Source organism: Amblyomma maculatum, chromosome 7 (genome assembly GCF_055883805.1).
Source record: "Amblyomma maculatum isolate TAMU_Amacu chromosome 7, ASM5588380v1, whole genome shotgun sequence".
Taxonomy (NCBI): Eukaryota; Metazoa; Arthropoda; class Arachnida; order Ixodida; family Ixodidae; genus Amblyomma; species Amblyomma maculatum.
Window position 1 is genome coordinate 63,315,630 of NC_139350.1, and position 7,013 is coordinate 63,322,642.

Sequence of the window (7,013 nt, forward strand, 5' to 3'; positions counted from 1 at the left end):
TTACGATAGATTGAGGCAAAGATTTGGAGCAAGACACGTATGTGCAGTTACAGAGAACGTTTTTTTTTTATTTTTCACACATATTCCTTCAAGAAACACTCCACTAACAGTTCTTGCCTGTCATGAAAGACGTTTTGTGGTCGCAGAAATGGAGGGCAATTGAGTTATCAGGAGGTTGCGCGAGGCAGCGCGTGGGTCCACAGGAACGTTGCACGACGAACAGATAGCAGCGACTGACGATGCCGCTGACGCCGCTAGCGGGTGAAGCGGACTGCGCTCTGGAGCCCCGCTTCCGCGAGCAACATCTCTTTTTACATGAATCCCGCTCCTCGTTCCACATCCCACAGTCTTCCTGAGCCGCACGACCACCGTTTCCCACCTCATCTACCCTGGAGCTCACCCACCTCCCAATCAGCGGCCATATCGCGTGTCCCCAACTGGGCGCCGTGTTATTGCCGAACAAGTCAACGAAATGCTGCCACGCGGAGTAATTTGAGAATCCGTAGTCCATGGTCTTCTCCTGTGGTCCTAGTTAAGAAGAGGGATGGCTCAATACGCTTTTATGTTGATTGCCGCTGCCTCAATAAAATTACTCGCCGCGATGTGTACCCCTCCCAGGAATCAACGATGCCCTAAACAGCTTGGAAAGGCTCAGAATACTTTTCCTTCGTGTAATTCCGCTCCGGGTATTCGCAGGTGCCCATAGCAGCGGCGGATCGTGCGAAAACCGCCTTTGTCACTCCAGACGGACTATAAATGTAACGTTATGCCATTCGGACTCACGTTCGAAAGAATGACGGACACCGTGAATGATGCGTAGCCTTAACCGGAACATCTGTTTGTGCTACCTGAATGATATCGTAGTCTTTTCTACCGACTGTCCCCGCACCGGTCTTCAATTAAACCTCCAAAAGTGCCGCTTCGGTGCCCGGCAGCTCACAGTACTCGGACCCGTCGTATGCAAAGATGGAGTTCAACCTGACCCTGACAAGCTGCGTGCCGTTGCTGACTTCCCAAAACCTACCTCTTTGAAACAACTGCGAAGCTTCGTGGGCCTCTGCTCATACTTTCGTTGTTTTGCTCGGAATTTCGCATCCATCCCTTTACACAGCTCCTTAAAGGCCCCCAAACCTCTCTCGCCTCGGCGCTTCAAACCTCGGTGCTTCGGCCCCCAAACAGCCGTCGATTTAGCTCAGTTGGAAGAGCACTGGACGCGATATACGGAGGTCGTAGGTTCGACTCCCACCAAAGGCGCGTTGTTGTTCCGTACGCTTTGCATTTAATATTCTTTATTGCTAAAACTCAAACTCATCACAAGACTGCTTCTCGCCAATAACAACAAAACATGAAAAAACCCAACACTTGCCTTCGACTCGTAGACTGTTCGCTCCTTTAAATTCTATAATAACGAGCCACTCATTTCGCATACATGTGTGTGTAAAATAATCACCAAGAGTTTAAAGCATAACAGCGGATTTTTTTTTATTACGCAAGCTTGTCATGAGGCGTATTATAAAATATCCCGTGTAAATTATTTTTCGTTAAGAACCGGAGAAGGCTCCTGCTCTTATTGTTGTCGGTGAGCCATTTGGGGAAGTCATCTTCCCTTGTTGCGGTTAGTCCTACCACGGCCGCTCAATGGAGGCGCAGCGGCCGTGGTCCTATTTCCTGCAGAATCTTTATCCTTGATGCCCTTGTCCCTGCACAAATCCACCGCAGGTAGCGAACATGCACTTGTGCAGCTGGTGTGGAACACTTCGGGCATGTGGTGGGTCCGATGCCTTCTTCAGATTCTCATCGGCATGTTACTGACGGGGTAAGGGCCGCCCCAGCTCTTATCCTTCTAAGGGAAACCTCCTCCAATCTCGTTAATTTATGAGCGAGGGGGAAAGTACGCGGGGGAATGGGAGCACGTGAACTTTTCCTTAAAGAGGATGCTAAGATGGGAATAGCGGAGCGGGCATCAAAAGGGAGCCTGGTGGAGGGCGCATTAGTGTTTGGAACTTTGTGTGTGAGGTGGTCAACTTTTCTCTGCTCAGCGTCTGCGCATCATCTTGTGTCCAGTGTACCTGGATGCGTACGTTGTGCCCATAGCATCCTTGTATGGCAATGTGACAGTGCGAACACCAACAATGGCTGACCCCCCTCCGTGGGAATTCACAACTATTACGACAAACAAGACTACTGAGCTTCGTCGTAAAGAAAACCCGGCATATCTTGATGTACTTCCAGGTACCTGCATTACATACACGGACGCATCAATTATAGAAAATGGCTACTAGCCCAACACACAGTGAACTAAAAGTGCACAATGCATATGTATCAGAATATCCAGACCCGCTTGTGATGGAACAATATGCAATCCGCGATGTTATGGAGGTGATAAATAAAATAGATTCTATAACAGAAGCCCACATCTTATAAGACTCCTTAGCCGCCGTAAAAGAACTGAAGACAGTGACAAAGACACTATATGTAACCCAGGAAATCCACGCACTCAATAAAAAAACACAAAGATAACGGTGAATTTATTTCGACGTTTCGACCGGGGTTTGGTATTTCCAAGAATAAGTATAAGAGGTTACACGCATCTTCTTAAAACCGTTCACAGAGAGAGGTTGAAAAGGGGGACGGAAACGAGTGAGGCAGAGATGTTATCTCCCGCGGCGACAACAAATAGTATGCACACGACCTCCAGGAGAGGGGGGGGGGGGGGGGGACACCAGGCGTAGCGCGTGAAAAGAAAGGAAAAGTATGGTTCAGCATTCTACAAAGAAGGAAGAACGGATGCGCCATTTGTGAGCGACCATGAACCCGTCATCGGTGTGGTCCGTCGCGGCTTGAAGACAAAAGCTTAAAGGGTAAAAGCGTCTAAAGTGGCTCCAGGCGCTGCCACACGAGACGCACAAAACAGGGGTGGTTCACAGACTGAAACCACACGGTAAGGCTGGTTATACAAGGAAATGTCAGAGCAAAAAACACGGATAAGTGAGCATGCCACTGTTACAGCAACTGAAGTACTACTAACAGAGGGCACACTTGAAAAGCTTGGAAGAGGAGAAATGCAAAGCAGGCTCTAGAGGATTGTAAAGTGTCACATAAAAAGTAATAACAGTAAGAGTTGGATAAAAATTGACAAGATACATTTAAAGCACCAATGTCACTCAGTAGAACAGTATTCGGCTACATTACAAAGCTAAACAGAGATCAATTCCAAATCTAGCGCCACACATCGATATATAGTGGTTGACAACAAAAAAACATAGAGGAAAGCCATAGCTCAGAAAATTATAGGTAGATCCATGAACAACAGGATCATGCGTACATAAAGGCTAGTCACCAAGCAAGATATAAACATGACATATAAACATGACAGCATTGGGCAGCCAGTTCATGGGCCTCCTGGTCGAGCCGCTGCCGGAGGTGAGCGCACATAGCCTCCAGGGTTCTGGTATGCCCGTGGGCCTGAGCCAGGCAAGCCTCCGCCGCCTGGCGCTTTAGGGTCTCCCTGTAGAAATGCTCCAGCTCCTCTCGCGAGCGTAACCGCTCACACACCGATATCCATGCCCACCTCGAGCTACAGCTGCGCCGACCGCTTCTGACCAAGTTTTTGCTGTTTGCTGGGCCTTGGAAGTTCTCCTCACGTTTCTGCACCTTGGTCAGCTGTTCGTCCAGCTCCTGCACCATGACGGTGTGCGAGAGGGTGCGCTGGCGCTCAGCCTCTAGGTCGGGCTCTTGTTCGGTCAGCTGCCTCCGTAAGTAGGCCACTTTCACACATGTGCGCTCCGCATTACTCTGCGCCTTTAAAATGTACCACGTGTCTTTAGCGACTCTGCGATTGCATGATTTCGACCTCATTCTGTTTTTTTTTTTCTTATACCTTCACTGTAATTGGTGCTGATAGTGACAACAATATCGTATAAATTTAAGAGATTGCTTGCAGCTCGAGTTCTTAGACGAAGGTCGGTCCCCGGTCGAAACATCAAGAGAAGTATAGTGTTCTTCTCCTCGTCTATATTTTTTTTTTGGATAAAAGTATAAAAAATATATATATATATATATATATATATATATATATATATATATATATATATATATATATATATATATATATATATATATATATATGAGCTACGACAGAGCTTTGGGATCATACCAATTGAGAAACTCCGTTTTAAAAGTGATTGGTTTCACTACGCATTTTTCGGGTGTCTATGAATTTTCGCACCACCTAGTACCGGTCAATATAAGCTTTCTCTTATTGCCGTCATTGAATTCTGGAAATCATTTTCTTTCTTATTTTTCACTTGAATTACCAGTAGGGCTGTGATGTGCAAGAGTTTTCAACTCTTGAACATATTTTATTTTCTCGGTGATCGTGAGTTTATTAGCAACTTGAAAGCTTGTAATTTAGACAAAGTTTCCTTTAAAGGCCGCGGGCGCTGCCACTATTCGTAAACAGCCTAATTTTGAGCAATCAAAACCACCGTTTTTAATACATGGGCCAATAAGTTTCGCAGCTGGTAATAGTAAATAGCTCGGGAGCTGTGAGACATATATACAAAATATTGCGATTACCTCTCGGTACCATTACCAATTCTTTTCACGCACGATCATTATTTACCCTTTGGCTTCTTGAACGAGACTTCCAAAACTCTGCCCGCATAGTGGAAGCGGTTCAGATCTCTGATGGCTCGCACGCAGTCCCTGTGGTCGGCCATGGTGACAAAGCCGAACCCTTTGGACGACCCTGTGTCTCTGTCTCGTACTATGTTCACTTTGATTACTCTACCGTAAATTGAAAAAAGGTCCTTGAGCGATGCGTTGTCAGTCTCCATTCCAGTGTTGCGGACAAAAATAACGTTCCCACAAGCACCAGGTGCAGCTCCATCCGGAACCATTCGGTTCACAGTTTGTTGGACGTGCCGAGAGCGGCCCTGAGTGCTGCTCTTGGGCCATCTGCAAGCACCCGGAGGTCTGAAGAGCTGGTCCTGGGCATCCAGGCCGATGGATGGCCGAAGGCAAGGCTTTGTAAACCTGATTTGGAGTGGTTCTGTGGCGCCCCTCAGTCTCATACCCGTCATCTTTGCCCTGGCAGCTTCGGCGTCATCGCGGCGATTGTATAGCGCGAAAGCCTCCCCAGTGTTGCCGGAACCATCTTTGAGGACCTTGAAATATATCAGCTGACCAAAGTTAGTGAAGATCTGCTCAGCCTCCTCTGCTCGGAAATTCCTTGGGATGCCTTGGATGTGGATGTTGGCGTTTTTGATGCTGTGGCCGCCGGGCCGCGCGTATGCGACTTTGATTTTCTTATTCTGCACCCAAATGCCATTGAGCTCCTCAACAGCGCGCGCTGCGTCGCAAGCTACTTTGTAGTCGACAAAACCATAGCAGCAACTACGGCCTGTTCCTTTTTCACGCACAACTTTGGACGACTTTATTGGACCTATTCCGGTAAAAAGGTTGCGGAATTCCTGGTCTGTAAGGCTTTGGGGAAGGTAGTTGATTATCAGGTTGGTCGTCGCGTTCGCTTCCTTGAGCTCCATCGCCTTTGTTGTTCTAGAGCATCTGCTGGGTCTGCCCCTTGTTCTTCTTTTTCTAGTTTTGACCACCCCCGCCTTGCCAGGAGCTCAAATCTGTGCCAGCTCTACTGCAGAGGGGAAAGAACCGGTTTGTTTGAAGAAGTGCAGGAGTCTGTAGGGTCCACGCAGCGGCGGAGTCGTCTAACCAGCCAGCAATACAGGAGGGTTCAGGAAGTTTGCAGCGAGGAGCAGCGGCGGTAAACAAGACGGATCCAAACTGGAAAGATGTAGTTAAGAAAAGAAGAAAAATTAGAACAAAATATAAGCGGGCAAGAAAGGACACTGATTGCAAAAGAGCAAATAAAGCGGGAGGGAATGTGATTTGTTGATAGATATTCTTTGCGCAGCTCCTTGCCCTCACATAGCACCAGAAATCGATGAGCTTAGAGTTTGGAAGAAAAAATAGGGATACGTTGCAGCTCCGCCTTGACAATGGGACGGGCCAGCACCTTGCGGTGTTCTCCAATATATACTCATTAGCATCCTGTCGCAACATATCGCTTAACGTGAAACACCACACAACCCCTTAATGCTCTTTTTTAGAGCCTAGAGAGTAACATAAATGGCTCGGAAACCATAGGTCGTTGTTTACCGACAAGAATTGAAGACACAACTTTGGTTAACCGGAATATTTTGTTTATAATGTTACATGGTAAACATGGGCCTACATTTTTTTCGCATTAAACCTACTGTCTTAATCACTTTAATTCCACAATACAGTTCTCCTGAGGCTTGCGAGATCTTAAAAATAAAGCCCAGAGATTCATGTGCCTATGACGTGGCCCTGCAATCCAATCGGGAGTTTCTTGAAAAGATGTGGGAAGCTGCGGGAAAGCAACGAGAGTTCCTGCGAACGTGAGCTTGAAAGCTATCGCTTTGAAACAGGTAGCACAGGAGAGCAGGGCTGTCCCGAACGCTTCTAGCGTGCTCTCAAAAACCGTTAGAAGGTCACAAAAGAAGATTCAGGCAGCCAGCACAAAAGACGATACACCACTGCTAACCTGACAAAAACAAAGATGAATCAGCCAATCAGCTATTCGTAAATTTCGTTCCTACTGGTCCAGGTTATGAAAAACAGATGCAAAAATTTAAAATTCCAGCCGGCACGACAGCATTTTGAGTCACAATTCTAACCGAAAATGATGCCAAGTAATTATGGTGGACGTCATGAGGATGTCATAATTACTGTGCTTGCCTGATTTGAAACAATGAAACGCACACCCGCACACATTTCAAGAGGTACATAGACTTCACATAATTCAAAGACAAATTTTCATTAGGCAAATTTCAAATGGAGCTGCTAGACACAAATGCAAAGCCTCCAATTTATGAAGAGATTTGAGCTTTTTTTTTTGTCTCCCAACCAATAGCAGCAGAGTCAAGAAACATTACGCAGGTCTACAGAACTAAGCGAAAACTTCCTAATTGCAC

The 7,013-nt window shown here is 46.7% G+C and overlaps 1 pseudogene; it reads right to left on the minus strand.

Moving 5' to 3' along the window:
- Positions 1–4,219: 4,219 nt before the first annotated feature.
- LOC146183553 (ELAV-like protein 1 pseudogene) lies at positions 4,220–5,763 on the minus strand (annotated as a pseudogene).
- Positions 5,764–7,013: the final 1,250 nt, after the last annotated feature.